This window comes from Sinohyriopsis cumingii, chromosome 15 (genome assembly GCF_028554795.1).
Source record: "Sinohyriopsis cumingii isolate HCF-2022 chromosome 15, ASM2855479v2, whole genome shotgun sequence".
Lineage (NCBI taxonomy): Eukaryota > Metazoa > Mollusca > Bivalvia > Unionida > Unionidae > Sinohyriopsis > Sinohyriopsis cumingii.
In genome coordinates, this window is record NC_142975.1 from 10,795,074 (window position 1) to 10,816,169 (window position 21,096).

Genomic DNA, 21,096 nt, shown 5'->3' on the forward strand with positions numbered 1-21,096 from the left:
TTATTGGGTCTGCAATGTCACATAATGCTATATTCCATCCTTACTGGGACTACCCCACGGTGAAATGCTCCATTTCATTATGTTGGGACCACAGTGTCACATAGTGAAATGCTAGATTCCATTAATATTAGGACCGCAATGTCACAGTGAAATGCTACATTCCATTATCGGTGGGACTGCATATGTCACATAATGTTACATTCCGTTATTAATGTGACTGTGATAAATCATTACAAATCAACCAATAATTTCACTGTGCGACCTACAGTAAGTGGATGTTAGATTACTGTATCCAGGCAGAAAAAGACATTATATGGGTAAACTTTTGATAAAATTAAATAGTATACGATCAGCAAGATGGGAATCAAGACGTCCATATGGTTAGAGTGTCAGACACCGCCCCACCCTTCACTTAAAATCAGTATTAATGCTAAATGGACTATCTGGGGGGCAAAATGTTACCTATCCATAATAGCAAGGAATATTTGCAAACAAAACTGTCCGCAAATTTAGGTTTACATATTAGACAATTAGTGGTAATTCGTTTTCAAAATAAGGCTTGCTATGCCATATTTGGATATTCTACGACGCGTTATCCAATGTATACCATATTATTACGAGAAGTTTGTTTCCAAATAAGGCGATAATATCCTTATATGGAACACACAAAAACGAAGCTAAAAACGGAACTAGTGTCAGTTGAACTAATATGGCAGATGATTCAAAAGAAGAAAAAAATAATCTAAAAAAGGTAAACGATATTTTACAAGTATTTCTACGATGATCTGCAGCAATTCTGGTATTAAATAAGAGGAATATTTAATTGCTTTTAGTATGTGGGGGGAACACGTTAATTATTTTATATAAGAGGCTGAAAAAGCGCCGGATGTGAATTAGTACCCCATCCGCGAAGTAGGATCAATATTTTTAGTACTATTTTGTATGCAGCCATATTTGCACACTTTAATGAACAGGTGATATCACCATCAAATCTAGTCCGAGTTTCATCGAATTCATGCCAATATATCTCGATGAAAGGTTGTAAAAGTTTGCTGGCCCGGTTAGTAAGCGGCTACCCCATGCCAACACCAAATGGTGTCAGCGAATTCCAACTTTTCGATAGGGAATGGACTCTGACCCTACACCCCAACATAAATGTCCAAATATCAAAAATGGATTGGCAAGGGTCAGAGGACACTGGGACTACTTCATATTGTCCGTCACTATCAACGCAGGTGGGCTGTGGGCATGATTTATCTATCTGCCGCACTGTGATCCTGGGTATTAATAATTAAGGCACTACTAGTCTGGTATATCGCTTTGCTGTAAAATACCTAAAGAAACGGACAAACATAAAGAATACATTTTGAAGTAGTATGCGTTCTGCCTTTGAAAGAATTCACGGTATAAACAATTTATTGGAAAAGCTGCTTGATTAAAATTTTATGTTAATAAGGCAATCACGTTTTTGTCTTTACACATCGAAAATGGCCATGAATAAATACATATAGATTATGAAAAGGTGGATTGATATTCGGTACGTAAATATGATTCATTACAGCAACTCTCGACCGCTAATTTTCTGCAGCTGATGTGTTTAGCTGGTTTGGGCCAGTCAGCTACAAATGAGATATTTATTCCAAAAGAGCGCTTCTTTTAGCATCAAGGAATGGGCGCAGGGGCTGTGCCGGATAATCCTCTTAGGTTGTATCGTTTTACCAATGGCAAATTTAGGAAGAATAGGACACACAATTTTGCAACAATAAGCTTAATATGAATCACAGAAAACTGCAATAGAGATAAGGGTTCCTCATTCGAATTGAGAAAAAAAAATCATCAAAATTTGATTTTCCACCTAAATCATGAAAGCCTGAGATGTATTGCAAATTAAACATGAAAGTCAGCGATATTTATCCATACGTCTGATTTTCTCGACCTAAGGTAAATGTAGATGCTAGGCAAAAACTTATACAGTTAAATTTATATTCCCCAAGCAACAAATTGCAAAATTCGCCAAATTCTTCTGTTGTCATAAGAGCTTTATCAGCATTTAATGAACCGAAGCAAAGACCGTCGCCAAGAAGTCGCCATTTTGTGTTACTACCTTTAACCGTTCTCAAGTGTCAACAACGTTTTATTCCTGGATGACTCATTGTGGCTAGTCGTAGACTGGAACAGACAGGGTTGATCAGGATTTCAAAATATACCCAGACTTTCATTAGGAAGGATCCCTCGGCAAATGGTCCGGCTCCATTTTTAAAAAAATTCTCCAAAAATGTCCTCAAATTGAAAAGTCGTATTTTCTTGTTTACTGTATTGTACGACAATATTGGGGTTTTATGAGAGGCAGATAAAATACAAGAAATGAAAAATCAGTCTTTAGTATTAAATGTGTACTATGTGACTTGTTACTGTTGAAAAATGAATTGCGAAAATTTAAGAAAATTCACAGGGTTTACTCAGAGATAAAACAAGACTACAGGTAGGATATTGTGATTGTATTTTCTTCTTTAACGTCCACGTAATGCTCAATGACAAACACAATTCTAAGCCACATGAAAGATGTTTAAGCATTTCAATTTCAGGAAGATTCTTTTTATGGTATTAGTGTAAACTGGGGCCTGGTAAAGTAAATCTGGTTCCCCTTTGGCGTGAAAATAAATGTGATAGGTACATTTTTGTTGATTGATTATAATCAATACCTTTTCCGAACTGCTACGATGCAGATGTTTTTCTTCAGTTACATTTAAGTCAGTTTGTGCATTTGGAACACACTAGAATTAACATAATAAGTGTAGATGGTTTCCAAATAAATATTATATTTATTATACAAGAAAATACACATTTTAAAACAATATATAATTAAGCCATGGAATGCAGTTCTGAATAATTGTTTTACTATAACGAAGGATTCTAGTGGATTTTCAAAGATTGTATCGCTACCTTATGGAAGTGAGGCATTACCATTATGTGATAGGTCATTTCCTATATTCTTTGGTTGGACCAAATGGAGCAACACTTAAGTTTTTTGATCATATATTAAATCTGGTGCCAAATATGTATAACAGATTAATGGTAATAACCGTACATTCTAATTTTTAACGAAATATTTAAACAAGAATTATGCCAGGGAAAGATGCAATGATATAGGTCTAAACCGTCTAATACTTAGCCTAATATTGTAATAACAAGTATACACACATAAAGGGTAATAACTTTGTGTGTATATATATATATATATATATATATATATATGGGTCCCCAAAAGCTGAAACCCCCGAGCCCCTCAAAGTCTTAATCAGCCAATGATACAAGTACTGTGCTGTGTAAACAATCTTAATTAAATCCGCCTTTGATACAGGTACTACGCTATGTAATCGATGTTAATTATAATCTGGTGGCCGGTTGGTATTATGCGCTCATCTTACGGAGATCATTCACATCTCAACTTTAGAGTCTATTCAGCTCGACCAAAATGGCCATGTGATAAAGCTTTCAAGATGGTCGGTTGTTATTCCCGGGTTCTTCCTCCACTGAACGTACTGCATCTAAACCCGTGGATATAATACATATTACCTCGAGATAGCCAGCAACAAAATAATTTAAAAAATCAGCTTCCGCTGTTGTACCACAGCTAGCCAGATAGACTGGACTCCGAGTGTGTTATTTAAATACAGTCAACAGGCAAAATGTAACGTTACATTTATGCTAGTGTAGTGTTCTGAGGATTAAAAACAAGGAGCTACTTCTAAAGTTGATCTCTTACTGACGTAATTGTGTTATACTTTACACAAGAAAGGTGTCTGGTATGTATTGATGTTAAGTTCTTTCGAATTGTCTTTTAATCATCTGAGAATACTTATGGTTATTCTATGCCGTTTACATGCTATTAAAGTGGCTTAAATCCATGAAACAGGAATGGGTCAGTTACGGATGAAGTGCGACTAGCTTGGAGCCTTTTTAGAGCATTGTTAGTCTTTTTTAGAGTCTTTTTTAGAGCCCATTTTTGCAGGAGTACAACAATGCATTGTACTAGGCTTTTCATCCTGCAACAACGTTTTCAACGTGTTACCGAATATACTCGCTTATAAGCCGAGTCCAACTGCAAATTGCACAGACCCAAATCTACTGCCGCATAATGCGCCGGCAGATCTGGTTCTGTGCAGTTTGTTCAGAGAAATCAGTTGAACAAACAACACAGACCCTGATATACAGGTGCATTATGCTACGGCAGATCAGGATCTTGTTCTTTGCTGCTTGACTCGATTTATAAGCGAGTATTTGGAAAAACGCATAAACTTTCAGTTATTTATGATTACCTTGGCAGCAAATAACTTCAAAACTGTAGTGTGAACGATCCTTCAACCACTCTAATGTCGATCTAGCGGCTACCGTGGGTACGTGGGAAAGCCTGCCAGTAGCTTCTCGTGGGTCGGTGGTTCTTCTCTGGGTTTTCCAGGGTTCTTCCTCCACCATTTATACTGGCCGCCATGTATAGCCTATCTTTTGCTGAAAAAATGGCGTTAAACACTAGAACAAAAACAACATAAAATGGATATGACAAGTAATTATATATATTGCTCTGTAAATTTAAATGAACATGTTCTGTTGAATTTATATTGGGCTTTTGCTTATATATTTAACATAAAAAATGGATATGACAAGTCATTATATATATATATATATATATATATATATATATATATATATATATATATATATATATTGCTTTACAAGAAAAGTATTTTTCTTTTATTATTCAAACGTCAGTTCATGACATTTTCTTACTGTTAATATTATAATTGGTTGTATTCTTACAATCTGTACCAGGTTATTTCGGCTGATATAGAGCATTTTTAAACTTCTTTTCTAAAGATTAAACTGGTGCCTCGTCATTTGTTAGCTGTTTAAAAACAAAATGTTTTTACCACACTAAAATACAGGAAAATAATAAAATTAATAATGGACGAATGTAATTTACAGGGTTGCCAATTAATAAATGTGTTTTGTTGTCCCGATTGGAATCTAGACAACTGTGAGTTGATGTAGATTAAACACAGCAGGTTACGCTGGATACAGAGGTCGACTATGAATAAAGTACGCATCATCGGCGTAAATTAACGCTGTTATATCTATCAGCATAGAACACTACACGGGGGTATACATTTCGTAATTACTGATTAGAACCATACGCTCTTTTCAGATGCTTTGTAGTTCTTTATTCTCACCTGTATTTTGCTATTTTTAAACCAGCTGGATTAAGCCAATACATGATAACATGTAAATTATTTTCATGTGATCTAGAAAGTACATGATTTTCCCCAGTAAGTGTATTGGAAATTATGCCATAAGGTACACATATAAAATGCATTAACAAATTAAATGATTTATTGTTTGCTTGCTTCAATGGAGCATGGTATTGATCTATGTATACTTCTGGCGGTTTCTAACATGAACTGTTTCCATTTACTACAAACATTCAGAATATATCAGGGTTTATTTATGGTTTATGGTGCAATCTTGATGTGTTAATCCCATTGGTGAGTTTTTGTTTGTTTGTTTGCTTTCGGATCAAAAACAGAAAGAGAGAGAGAGAGAGAGAGAGAGACTGTGACTTCCTGACGTCAGCGTCAATTGACTGCACGCTAACTGTCTAGATCTACTTCAGGAGTAAAGAATAAAACGTAAAGTAATCACAAACGTCAGGCGCAGACTACATTTATCAGTTATATTTTCCCAAACTATTTACCATCAAAGTGATCAGTTCTTTAGCTATCTCTCTCTCTCCCTCCCCCCCTCTCTCTCTCTCTCTCTCTCTGACACACACACACACGCCTCTAGTCGATGGAATCGAAGGTACATTTAATCGTGCAGCCTGAAGTTAACTCACCTATAATGTTGTCGAGATTTAAGATAATGGTTGAAAACCCATTTGGGGAAGTACATAGAGAAAAACTTCACTCACTGCTTACGTATAGCACCTACTATTCCCGTGTAGTCGCTGTCTAAATGACCACACACACACACACACACACACACACACATATATATATATATATATATATATATATATATATATATATATATATATATATATATATATATATATATACACATATCAACAGCAAGGAGTTCGATCTGAAAATGCCGTACCTGAAATCTGTTTGTGAAAAGGCCATTGCCGAAATGCAATTATTTCTTTAGCATATACAATAAGTTTAATTATATAACCAGTCTGTTCATAGCACTAGACGTGTGCACACGATTCATTGACAAGCTCAGGGCACTAGTGGAGCCAGTGAGACCACCCATGTCAAGGATGCAGCATTTTAATTAGGAACAATCGTACTTTTGTCGTAATGACACCCTCCCCGGTTCCCATTAGTATAGTTCAATTCGCGTCTTCTCCCTGCTGCGCAGTCAGTTGTACTAACTAGTCTGGATACCCAGACTTTTCTAGTTTCTTTTCTTTAAGATTGGCTTGAGTTGGGCAATTACGGCTATACATGTACCCACATGTATCCTTGTTGTGAGCACGAACTGGCCAATTCGTTTGTCATATATCGATCTAATTTATTATAATTCTGTTCAGATACAAGTGTTTCAAGTAGTCTCAGAGAGAGAGAGAGAGAGAGATCTTGTCCAGTGATACTTAATCTTCAATCTCGATGGTGAGCCTACATTTAACTTGGTACTCAGGCCTCCCATGATGCTCTTTATACACTCGAGTCGTGGCACTTTCCGTTGAATGGCCGACCCCAGTGGAGATAAAAAGATGGCGGAGGTGATAAAAAAAAAAATGCGTCGTCGATAACGAAATCCGGTTAAATCAGTTATTTCCATACGTGCCTGCAGCGGTTTTGGGTTGTATTAGTCACAACTATGCCCATTAAAGATGTACTGAGTGTATATTTTATGTGCACTGTACTGGTTTGTCATTCTCAGCCATTATGTACTAGTTAGGTTGGAGGTATTATGTGAGATCGAGAAACTGCTTGTTTTTTTTAAATTGTTGTTTTACCGTTGTTGAGTTTTAAATTAGGTTAGAAAATTTTAAAATGCACCGAATTTCATGTCCTTTTAGAATTTGTTAATGAGACAGATACCAGAATGGTGGTTGGTGAGATTATCATTTTGTCAGAAGAATGCTTGAGTATAATATTTGCTGGCACTAATTCACAAGTATGTATCAAAGAAAAATGATAATAATGATTTAAAACAAACACCTGTTTGTTTTCATTTTTTTCCTTATATACGACATACTATGAAGACAAAAAAAATAAAAAAAAAATTAAAAGGATTTTTAACCTTACAGATAGACTCGGTAGTAATAATGGTTATTCCTTACTAATTATCTTAACACGTCAGTATGTTCAGCATGTACAATGTATTCCAAACGTATTCCACGTGTATAATGAAGTACCTTACTCATCATTTAATAACCACCTTTACGTGAAATTTCTACGTCTAATTTGGACGATCTAAAATCTACACTACCGATGTGTCGCATGGCGAAATGTGTTAAACGGAATTCTCGTTGGTGGTTATTGCTTGTTCCGATCCAGGTTAAACAATAACCTTCAATCAAGCATTAATTCCCTGCGTGACAAACAGGAAGTGTTGGCAAATCAACAGAGAGACTTCGCGCTAAAATCAATATGTAAAGGAATTTAAAAAGAGATGCTGTCATGGTGTGTGATTGCGTGAATCGTGCAAAATTTGTACGAATTCGCGTACATGGAGAACATTGGTGCAGGAGAACTCCGGCAAATTAATTGAAAGTCCCGCATATGAAAATGTTCTCGTCGAAGTATACAATTTGTATTTAACCGTTCTTGTCGCGACATCTGTTATTCGGCTAGGCAACTGTTTACACATCTGGGTTCTTCAAGCATTACATGGATGTTTGCTAAACTAAATTTGATTGGCACAACATGTCCAGGAATAAGCATTATAACGAAGCTTGAACATTTCATGATGGAAGTTTTACAAATGAATATTTAAAATACGAGACCGGCGTGGTTCAGATACTGGTTGACGATAGTGATGATGACAATATTTTTTAAAGTTATGAAGTATATTGGATTATTGGAGCTGGGAATGTGTTAATGGAGATTAATGAGTGATTTGAGCCCGAAAATGGTGTTAAATACGAGTCCGATGTTCATGTTGGATAGACAAAAACAGAAGGCATGACGGTCAATCTACTTCAGTTGTATTTTGAAATTAAATGTAGAAAGGGCAGAATACTGAGACTCAATAAAATAGGGAGAATTCAAAAGTATAATGCAATTTTCATTCTGTTTAAAAATCAATCAATGTAGCTCTGCGGCTCATATGCTACAAAACCATATATCCATATCAGGGTTACGATAAACTGAATAAATATGGGTAAAATAATCAAATTAAGACTATACAGCATTATGTAACAGACATTATGTAACATACATTATGTAACAGACATTATGTAACATACATTATGTAACAGACATGAATCTGTCATAATATTCAGTAAACTACTGAGTCAACAAAAGCAGTTTATGTTGGTAAAGAAAAATCCTATTTTGGAGTTGATGTATCCAAAAGATATCATCTGTGAGCTCTGGTAAATTGTACATAACAGTCACAACGATAAATTTCTCAACATATTCAAGCTGATAAAGCTAGCTACGTATACACTCCTTCAGAAGGAAGCACATAACAATATTCTAGGACAGATAAAGACAAAGCACATAAATACTTAACAGATAAATGTTTATACAACTAGAGGTAATATCTTTTAAGATGTTGATTTCGGTAGAGCTCTAAGAAAGAGGAGCAGGATGAAGGAGAGACATATTTTGAAGTAAACATTGAACTATGGCCGTTCTTCATCACCTTCCTTTTTTCCACTCCCCAGTTTGTTAGCAAAGGAGGAAGTCTCCCTGAAGACAAAATCCTGGCAGCATATTTCCATAAATTGTTCATGCGGAACAAGTTTGGGATTTCTCTTTTAATGCAGAGATATTTAATCAGTGAACGATGGTATAGATGGAATAAATAAAATTAGCACATAATCAGCGATGGCGAAGATTTCAAACCGTTCAGTGTTATCACCTTTTGTAAGTTTTACAAAAATATTGTGCAGTTGGACTGGTTGTAGTCATTAGTTTTCCTTCTTCACTAACATATACAAGTACATGTGGCCACAGCAGTCTTTTGCATCTGCAGGAAGTGATAGATTTTGTTGGTATTCATCCTCATTCCCATGCCTTGATTTGATCTAGATGAGATTTTCTTTGCACTAGGAAACTGCGTTATTTCTTCTGCTTTGACGATAACATCGTAATGTCTTCCAAATTTAAGCGAGACATGAAATTGGTAATATGATGTTTTCAAAGCGTTCAAGATGTGCAAAACAAAGGTCCTGGTGGTTAAAGTGAGTTAAATGGAGCCACCATTAAATGGCTTAAAACGTTGAATAAAACCTACTGACAACCAACTGGTAATCAGTTTGAAAGTATTTTGGTTATCTTCTCATCGACGATAATTTCATATAAATATGTGATAACTATATCTGTAATCTGCATACTGGAAATACAACCAGAATGTCAACATACATACGAGGGCACCACCTACCTTCAAAAGATGGAAAGACCATTGAGTTCATATGTGTATCGATATGTATCGTATTGCAGGATGTGTATCGTGAATCGTATCGATACGCGGTACAGGTGTATCGTGTCACCCCTATTTATTACCAACCCAATATAACTCACTCTGACCTCATTATATGTTCTACTAATGTATTCTAAAATGCAAGCCTGAATCATAACACGAATGTCGGGACATTTGAAACTGTTGAAACTTGATCTAAAATAACGTTTAAACACAGTTGATAAAACTTACATTCAAATAATGCTTCTCTCACACAATTAAAGTACAGTCATCGGATCGCACACACTCTCTCCGTACCCGACCAACCCCCTCCCCAATATTTATTACATAATTGATAAAATGACGATACTGCAACGTGACATTTAAAATTCACATCCACTACCTCTTTAGTGCACATACTTGTGAAACAGGGGGCTCTCTACAGCTAATATGAACTTCTGAGAGTGACGGGTGTAAGGTGAAGTTATTAACATTTGCAGCATGCACAGTGGAGGGAATGTTGGTATATCTCTATGTTACTTTCATGTATTGTGGTTCAAATATATTTAGGTATTGTAACTGTGGAAATTGCATATGATCTGAGCACAAAGCTAAATAAAATAACTGTTCCCTTGTGCTAAAACAATCAGCTTAATTAGTCTAACGTACACTATCTTTATCAGCTATTAAAATAGGGAGACGAAATTTGCCAGTCTAGACAGTTTCTAAAAATGCAATGAGCGAATTACCAAATATAAAAACTGTAGAAAGAGTTATGGGTTTTTCGATTTTACAATTATCGGTTCTTTTTTTCTTACAACTTCCCTCTTAAGTCTAGGAAGTGAAGATAACCAAGCGCAGGGAGCAGTTTATGTTTTTAATATATTTTAAGGTGCACATCTGAATTAAGGCGAAGCTGTATACCCTATAACCCATGCTACATACATTAAACACCAAAATAAAGGGGAATAATATTTTTTGAACAAGCCCTAAGATGGACAATGTCTTTTTTTACTAGCCGGTATAAACAGTGAGGAAAACGGGGGAAATGCTTTTTCTTGAAAAATCTACAGCCAAATACGAAACTGTTGAGCGCCACCTTATACAACCACAAAACCAACGGTGACATAGCTGTGCCATCTTGAATTCTCCACCGGCCATTTAAAGACTCACGACATTAATTGTATGGAAGAATGAGGACCAGTCTAGAGACGAGTGAAGATAAAATAGAGTATATATAGGTCTGGCTGGCCATGGGTGGCTGATAATGAAAAACAAACAAAAATCTTTTGAAAGCGCGTCCTATTGAAACTTAAGACAACACAATAGAGACCATGTTTTATTCAAACGTAACTTTGGAACATCCATTAGTGAAATTTGGACCTCATTCCTTCAGCGAGGAATTGGAAACACATGTTGGAAACACATGTATATTACACATGTATATTACACAAATGCCGCGAAACATGTGCCTTTCTCCACACGGAACCATGCATCAAGGATATGGTATTACTGAAAAGTATACACTTTTGATAATGGGCTTTCAGAAATTTAAAGTTATTGAATTTAATATCATGGTGTTACCGTGGAAGCTGAATTAGTACCATGAGTCCTTATATGTGTGTGCCTGATCTGTCGTGTGCGGAGCATCAGTGGAGGTCAGGAAATCAGGTTACATATAAATGCTCAATTTATCATGGTGAAACAATTACTCTGGATTCTGCTTCATTTATGTCGACTTACACGATATTTATTAAAATTAAAGTGCCGTCTAACCTGTGTAACCATCTGCTCTGCAACGAATCTGTCTTTTTCATTGTTGGGCACAGGACATTGCTCTTGAATGTCCCTATATTTTCTTGTAAAATATGCATGCCTGTTGTTCAAAACTGTGTGTGTGTGTGATTTGGATTTTTAACATAGCTTTAACAATTTTTCAGCATATTACTACAATGTCTGCAGTGTGACAGTTTATAGTGATGCCTAGCACTGGGGCATCATGCCGCAGACATGTATCATGATGTCCCTCCCAGCCACATTATCCTGACACCAGGCCGACCAGTTCTAATTCTAACCTCTTAATGCTGAGCGCCAAGCGAATATCTTTTTTTTCTAAGAGACTGTATGTTACAATAGTAATTTTTTGGCCAAAATGCTGTAATCTGGTGTCTCTTGCCTGAATATTTGTAAGTATAATGTATGTATTTAAAGTGCATTCATGACGATGACGTAGAGGGGCTTGCAAAATTAAAATATGAACATATGACTAATTTCCTATTGTACTAAAATAATGGAGTAACTTTTAGTACCCTAAGCTATTGGGCGAAACGAATGGACAGTTTATTTGCATATGTCTCAAATATGTTGAGTGTGTTTACAGTACTTAAATAAATATTCACTTGAGAAACTTTAGGAAGACTATATTAGCATACATTCTACCACTGTTTGAATATTCAGACATCGTCATTGAAAGTTTTACAATGGAATAAAAGCAACTGGTTTAAATTATTTAACAAGCTTTGCTTCTATCATAATATTGTTTCTTTTTATGGAAAATTAAAGCTCTCACAACAATTTCATTCGGAATATATTGTTTCTAAATATAGCTCTCCTAACTCGAAACACATCGCTTTTTCAGATATGTGTCTAAAGCTAAGCGGAAAAAGGCCCATATAACACAAATATGTGACGGTGCCAGTCAGCCCAACTTTTTGCAATCAGTCTGGCGTCCGGAGTCTCAATCTTCTTCCAGCGATTGGTGTAGGTATTATGAGTAGATATCGATTTTAATCATATTACAGTGGGTTTGAAATCCTGGGTGTAGTCTGGAGTCTTATGCCTTTAGTCTAAGATCGACTCATTATACATGCGTATAGGGTCTGGAATCTGGAATCTAGAGTCCGAGTATTGTTCTGGAGGCTGATAGGTGGTGTCTGAGTCTTATTCTGGAGTATGTTGTATGAAATCTGAATCCTGTTCTGGAGTATGAAGTCGAACATCATAGTCTTTTTCTTGAGTTTAGTGTCAGGAGTGTCAGTCTTGTTCGGGAGTTCAGAGTCTGAGTCTTGATCTGGAGTCTGGTGTCTGAAATCTGAATCCTGGTTTGGAGTATGAGGTTTCAAGTCATATTTTGTGTCTAGTGTCTAGTGTCAGGTGTATCAGTCTGGTTCTGGAGTTGAGTGTTATAGTTTTGATCTGGAGTCTGGTGTCAGGAGTCAGATTTTTTTTTACTGATGTCTAGGTTGTGATTCACGTTTTGTAGTCTGGTCTCTAGAGTCTCTGGAATAGTGCTTTAGAGTCTGCTATCTAGATTCTTAATCATGGTTTGGGCCATGGTGTTTGGAATATGAGTCTTGCTCTGGAGACTAAAGTCTGAATCTTGTTTTGGTGTCTAGCCTACGTTTGATGTCTGTTTGTCGTTCTCTAGTGTAGACCTAGATTAGACTTTGTGTCTGTATATTCCTTCAAACTAGTCGATGTCACATTTTGTCTCATATTACTTGGCTAAAATTTATTTGTTAACATTTATATTTCAGTTCTTTGTAGTGCATCTAAAACACAACATTTTTAAATATTTTGTCCCATTCCCAGTTTCATTTTGTGCTCCAGAAAATTAATTTGAAGCGTAAAACATTCGTAACAAACAACATTTTTGTTATGCAAAAGTATTGACATGATTTTTTTTTCTCCTTCCGAAACGTTAAACTTGAATTGAGTTTGTTTTCTTCCCATTGTTTCAGAATTAAGTATAGGATCATTCTTCAATTTCTATCGAACAGCCACGGAAATAAAGTATACGTGACTTTGGAACAAACAGAAAACATAAAGATCTATTTGTAGATATGGAAATGTATGATTCATAACAATATTACTGCAAAAGTGAAATTGTTAATATTTGAATTAAACCTAAATATCGTATTATAGAAAAGCTTTTAGGTGGTGTGGCATTAAACCTAAATATCGTAATATAGAAAAAGCCTTTAGGTTTGTGAGATTAAACCTAAATATTGTAATATAGAAAAGCTTATAGGTTGTGTGTCATTAAACCTAAATATCGTAATATAGAAAAGCGTTTAGGTTGTGTGGCATTAAACCTAAATATCGTAATATAGAAAAGTTTTAGGTTGTGTGTCATTAAACCTAAATATCGTATTATAGAAAAGCGTTTAGGTTGTGTGGCATTAAACCTAAATATCGTAATATAGAAAAGTTTTAGGTTGTGTCATTATCTGTATTGCTCTTTTAATAGGTGATCATTGTTCTATTTCAAAATATTTCTTTTTACTATGCATTAAAGGATTTAAATAAGAATAAAATTTAAGAAAATCATTTTAATTATTTTAGAACTATAATCTTAAATATAATGAACAAGATGTTTCTCAGTTTGAAAGAAAATTATATAACACAATATAGTTTTAATAAATATAAAAAACAAAACAAACAAAGTAGAACAAATGCCTGTCAGACCCATATACGGAAAAGGTTTGCTTAACATTTGTTGAACTTTATGACGAAATTTTGTGACGATTTCAAGTGTCTATATATATATATATATATATATATATATATATATATATATATATATATATATATATACAGCTAACTACACACACATAACCAGTTACGGACACATGTCTAAAATAAAAAAAGAAATGAATGAATGAATGAATGAATGAATGCATGGATGCATGCACGCATACATACATACATACATACATACATACATACATACATACATATATACATACATACATGGAATATGTTAACTTGTGTCATGTAATAAGAAGATTGAAAATTGTATTTTCTACAAAGAGAAGAAAACACCATTTGTTATTGAAACTGCTGAACAAAAGCCAATAAGGGGTTTTAAGGAAATATAGTTACTTTTGTCATGCAATATGGAAATTTAACATTTTGTTTTCTGCGGTGAACCATTCGAATAAATTGATAGCATCCTGTCGTTTCACAGAATGAACACTGTATTCATTTTGCCCAAAAAGCTTTAAAGCATTATTTCTCAACTTTGGGATACCATGCCATATAATTTCCTCCAACGTTGTTGATCATCTGACTCTGGGTGGGGTGGAAGGGATTGGGTTTAAAATAAAGTTACACTTTCAGTGACACATATGATAAACTTTGTATCATTTTAAAGAAAGAATGTGTCTCTTGGCCACAGGGTCGCAAAGAATAGACTGTATTCACGTCTTGTTTTCACTTTAAAGAGTGACCTCCTTATCAATGTAAACAGAATGACCCATTCCTCTTTTCTCTTCATTTTGCACTCTGGAAAATCTAGAAAGACGTATATTGTACTTCTTTAATTATTGTGTATATAACTGATTGGTATTATATCCATCAAAGTGATTCGTCTTGTCCATATAAAATATTGCCAGTCACAAAGAAGATGGCGACTATGTGTTGCTCGAGTTTCTGTTCAAACAATAGCATTTTCTTATCCCTTCAGTTTAGTTATCGTATTCTTCCTCAAATGATGACTCTTCATTTATTGTAGTAAAACGCTATTGACTTTTTTGGACATACAATAGATAGATGATACTTGTAATACGTACTTTTGCATCAGTTCTAAACAATAACTTTCCGTCACTGTAAGATGAAAGAGAGAGAGAGAGAGAGAGAGAGAGAGAGAGAGCGGGGGGGGGGGGAGGGAGAATTTTCAGATCATTTCAGTTGATCAGGCAGGAAGTGACATTATGTTTAACAAAACTGTTATATACTGTGATGTAAAACGTGCCTTGAATTAAAACACTAAGGTTCTGTAATAACAACAATAGTTCCCAACTCTGTAAGCATATCACAAATATAAATTACATTCTGTTCAAACCATTCCTACCAGAAAACAGTTAACTTGTTGAGCTTTATAAGTACGTTCATCCATAAATGTGGTTTCATAAGAGCTTCTTCTGTCGGGGATACATTGTTCTCTCTTAAATGTTTCCAAGCCAATAAACATAACGCCAAAATGAATTTTGTGGTCTTTTTTGGATAATGTCATTACATTTTCATCCCCCTAATAAAAACATGTATTTAACCTCACATATCTGATATAAAACAAAAAGACAAAGTTTATAATAGATTACAGAATTCCTGGAATCCATGTTATTTTTAGAGCTAATAAAAATGTATCAATGTCTGCAAATCTACCATTAGAATCAGTTTGGTGCATAACCTCTCTTTTAACTTTATTTTTACTAGTATATGACGCTGAAAAAAAATTCATTTAATTCTCGGACAAAATTTTGCGGAGGGATTGGTAACGAGATGAAAACTTGATTAAGCTTTGGAATAATTTAAAAGATTTTAGAACTGTTATTTCACTAATTGGCGTTAAGGATCGCTTTTCTCAATGTTTTATTTTTCGTTAATCAGTTTTAATTTATTTCCTAAATTCATTTTCATCAAATGATCATATCCCAACATCATGGTGTTGCCAAATGATGTAAATTCAGTAACCATTGTAATTTTAACCTGTGATGAAAGGTTTCTGCACTTTACTTCCTGCTTCCTATCCATGATGGTCTTATTTTGGAAATGTCAAGTTTCAGTCTTGAAATCCTCGCAAAGAAGTTTAATACTTCAGTGGAAGATTCCAATGATTCAAGAGAGCCATCAAGAATTAAAGTTGTATCATCTACAAACGGTGACAGTAAATATTCTATTTCCTTTAGCTTGATACCTTTTATATCTTATTATTTTATTCTTTAATAATATAGACAAAATTACTGCACATAATAAGAATATGTATGGGGACATTAGATCAATCTGTCTACAACCCTTAGACATTTTGAAAAAAAACAGTCAGAAAGAAAAGATTTTTAAAAAAAGCTACCGAAGAATAATTTTCCATGACATGGAAGGAAAAGCGTTTTCAAAATTGATTAGTAATAGTATGCTGGGAATTTGTAACTCTTCTGTAATGTGCAAAATATCATAAACGACCCTTGCAATGTCGCCAATATATCGTCCTTTTACAATGCCAAAAGATCATCAGAGATAATGTTTTGGCAATACATCCTGATGCCAAGTTATATAAAGCATTATGTAGAGACATTGGGCGTCAGTTACGCAAGTACTGTTCTGGTTATTGGGTATGCAGTTTATACAACCTTGTCTCAGAATAGTTGAGAATGATCCAGTTTCATAAGCTTCAGTAATTGTTCTAACATCAAATTCACCAATGTCAATCCAAACGATTTTAGAAAATTCATCTGTGAAGCCATCTCTGATCCTGGGCTTTTGCAGTGTTTCATACCGTTCAAACAATCAAGTACTTCTGTATGTATGGGTAACTTGCCTTCTAACGTTAAAGATTGCTCTCGAATATACCAAGGAATTGTATACTTTTTGTGAAGGACCTCTAAGTCTATATCTTCTACCTCTTTTCCCTCATTATTTACATTATTATAATACCCTTTAAATTCGCATAGAATATCAAATTGACTTGTAATAATTTCATTTTCATCTTTATTTGTTATTCACATATTTTCTTTTTTCAAGATGGCAAAGTATTTTACTGGGATTTTTTCTACCCACTTTACTCTGGATCTCATAATAATTTCCTGAATTTTGTCTTTTTTTTCATACTTTCAAGCTCTTTTTCAACATATTCTATATCAACCAATAAACTGTTATTTAATTTATACAAACCTGTATTCATACATACAGCAATGGTATCATCATTTTGAATATACAAACATACAGGGAACTGCTCAAAAAGAGAGGTACTGCAAAATAAATCCTTAAACGCGTTTCATTGCCCTCACTACTATTAATTCGAACAGCGGACATAATGTACATTCAGGAAATATTTTACGGTGATTATATGAGGGAATAATCGACCATTGGAAGCCATTATTGGTAGCATAATTAAATAAATTCTAACTGGCTTTCGTATTTGTTTTGGATGATGCATGACACACTCGGCAGAGTTACTGACTTTGGAAATGGGATTAGGACATATTATTTTGGTAGTATGGTATTAAAATATATCAGCGGGAGAATTTTTTTTATTGCGGTACCACCTTTATTGGCACAGTGGCAATAACACGGTGGCAATAACACTTTTGGAACTACTTTATTATGCCAGTTAGGAAATATATCTTAAATTATGTATGATATTCAAACCTGTATTTCAATACTTAGACTATTTCATTTCACACACACACACACTCTCTCTCTCTCTCTCTCTCTCTCTCTCTCTCTCTCTCTCTCTCTCTCTCTCTCTCTCTCAGGATGAGCAGAACTTAAAATTGTCAAAAATGTTCTATCACAAGTCCAAATGTAAAAGTTCGGAACGAATTTTAGTGGTATTACAAATAAGTTGCAAATTTGAATGTGTTGATGTGCATATATTCTTTAATGTGCTAATATGCAAGTGGTATATATTGTGTCGATGTGCGGAACCTTTCGGTGTATAACAATAATATAATCCAAAAATGTTCATGTCTGAATTCACTATAATTCCAAATTAATATTCCAGTAAAAGAATATTATTGAGCGCTTTGTAATTCCAGTGAATAATAATTTGTGTAAATAAATCAGCACCAACTGAAAAACTGAAAACATCAATAAGACTGCTTCTTCTTCAAAATGTTAAGGCAAGAATTAGTAATTTCTCAAGTAAACAACATTATATAAAGAACAAAGACAAAATAATGGTGCCCGGATATACTGCCTCTTTTATAAAACATTCAAAATTGTGTTCAAGCTTAGGAATTTCCAAGTAGGAATCTGATGTAGTAGACCCAGACCCAAATAAGAATGCTTACCTCTATTGATAATAATCAGAAATTCTAATCCACACTCAGAGAAATATTAGATATGTATTATGTTGTTCACAAAATAAATGTCACTGGTCAGGTACACAATGAACTTGATTAAGGGCAAGGCCAGGTACTAAATATAAATGTTTATAACATATACTCATTAATTAAAAGCCAACAAATTAAATATACATAACACAAGTACAATATTTATGCAATCTTTAAGAAGGCAGCATAAAGAAGGCCAAAAGAAATGAGCCTAAAATACAAAAGGTAGGTTTCAATTATTAACATTCATTTATAATTAGCTTTCCATATGAATCATGGAAATTGAAAGTTATTGAGCTCACACTGACGTGTTGCTTTTCGATATTGTGTTGCTCATATACATGACCTGTTGCTGTTTGATATTGTGTCACCCATATCGATTGGTGTATTTGTTGCACTGTAAGAAAGACAATACACATGCCTAAGAAAAACTATAGATTAAATATAGTAAGGATATTGCATAAGAAACAGTTTTAAAACTCAGCACAATTATGATTAGGTCTGAAAACCATGGCGAAATCAGATATAGATGACGCTTGACTGCGAAATGAAATTAGGCGAAAATCGAAATTGGGTTCAGCGTTTGATACCAAATAGTCTTGGCTAGCCCACAAAAAGATGAACCTTTCACTGCGGAAATAAAAAAGATAGAAAACCAAGATCATTTGTATTTACCCACATACCGTTTCCAGTTATTATTATGCTTTTTTAGTCAGTTTCATCGGTTTTCTCTAATTTAAGGACACTTCGTATTATATAGCTAAGGATGCTATTCGTCTATGAGAATGTTTCATTGTCTTTAGCACATATAAATGGGCCATGGTATCAACCCTCACTTTCGATGAAAGAGATACAACGGTAACCTGTGTAGCGTCAATTACGATTAAATAGGTAAAGCGGTAACCTGTATAGTCTCAATTACGATTAAATAGGTATAGCGGTAAACCCTCGTTATCTTGATTATCGGCGTGTATTAAACTGTCTGTTCGACGTGCACATATGCACAAATGCATATAACGTGACATAAGCAGAATGAGGCGAAATCTGCAAACAATAATTAGTTTGAAACATATCGAGTCACACCGACATACAAAACCACAGCTGCACTAGAATAACGCAGTAAACATCCTAACGCCTGTTTAAAGACTGTAGTCTACAGACTCCAGATTAAGATGCACCCTCGAAATTCCATACCCCAAATTAAGGTCTTCAAATCCCAGACCCTATGTTCAGATTCTACCAAAGATTACAGATTCCGCATTCTACCAGAGAGTCCAAACTCCATGCTCTTGACTCAACTCTCTTAAGTCATCTTCATCACCGTTCCTGACAGATATACCAACCGCATCAGAACCACCAGATACACCAATTATTTCATCATCACTTGGAAAAGAAAGCGATACAGAGCTATTTTCATCCTGTCTGAATTTTTTTCTTTGAAATTACACTTGGGTGAAATTGTAGTCTTGGATGTCTCAGGCCTGGAAGCTGGTTTCTCTTGCTTAAGATTACTAGTGTTCGATTGAATTGGTAAGACGACAATAGGAAGAAGCAAATTTTCGTGAAGTGTATATTTGGGTCCTAGCCCACTTCCGATTGCACAACATATGCTGGAATATCCGAGTTTGTTTGGGATTGCACAATGTAACTGTTAGTCTCTTAGTGATAAGCGATTCTGTGTTTACCATCAAATGCCACAATTTTCACAAGAACCCTATCACCAGGCGGAAGAGTTGCCGATCTTGATTTCAGTCATGCGCCCCGTGTTTCTTTTCTTGAGCTTTTCCCGCAATATCTATGGTTAGTTTGTAAGATCCCTCCAAACTGTTCCATAGAGATTGGATGAAATTGGACAACTTATCCGATCCACCATTCTTGTCTGCTCCAAATTTTGGGTCCTTGTGTAGACGTGGCTCTCTTCCAAACATAATAAAGAAAGGCGTCTGTCCTATTCCGTCTCACTCATACTATTGTCCATTGGATGATAGGTTGTCGTGCGAAACTAATTGATTCAAATAACTTGACATTATTATTATTTCTTTATGACCTTACTCCCAAAGTTTTCACCCCCGTCTGAACGAGGACGCTGGGGCATATATTTATTCACTATAAAACAATTAAATATAGAATCTCATCAATAGTCCTGGCTGTATGATTTTTTTTTTTTCGGAATGGCCTGTGCATACTAGTAAAATGATCTGTAATAAACAATATATTTCGGTAGCCTCCATTGGACACCTCAAGATTCAGAAAATTGATGCATATGAGTTCCAAAAGCTGTGTCGAAACTGTGTTGACGAGTGGTGCTCAAACATACGTTGAATATTTTCTAAGCATGCAACGACGGCACGTCTCTTTCCATATTTCCACATATATTGCTATTATGATATGGTTTGCATCATAACCTTCTTCTCATCTTTTGCTATAAGAAGGGATTACTCATAAGTTAAGAAATGTCTTTGCCCATGGTTAGAGAGAGAGAGAGAGAGAGAGAGAGAGAGAGAGAGAGAGAGAGAGAGAGAGAGAGAGAGAGAGAAGTAATTCAGGCTCTCTAACAAGGGTGTCACCAATAATCGTGAAGATACGACTACATCATGGGGAATGAGGTACGGAATCGCTGTAAGGAAAG

At 35.0% G+C, this 21,096-nt stretch overlaps 1 protein-coding gene across 1 annotated transcript in view; it reads left to right on the plus strand.

The window, feature by feature from the left end:
- LOC149781255 (uncharacterized) overlaps positions 1-21,096 on the plus strand; it is a 97,594-nt gene that overhangs the window by 932 nt on the left and 75,566 nt on the right. The gene's annotated exons all lie outside the window — the stretch shown is intronic.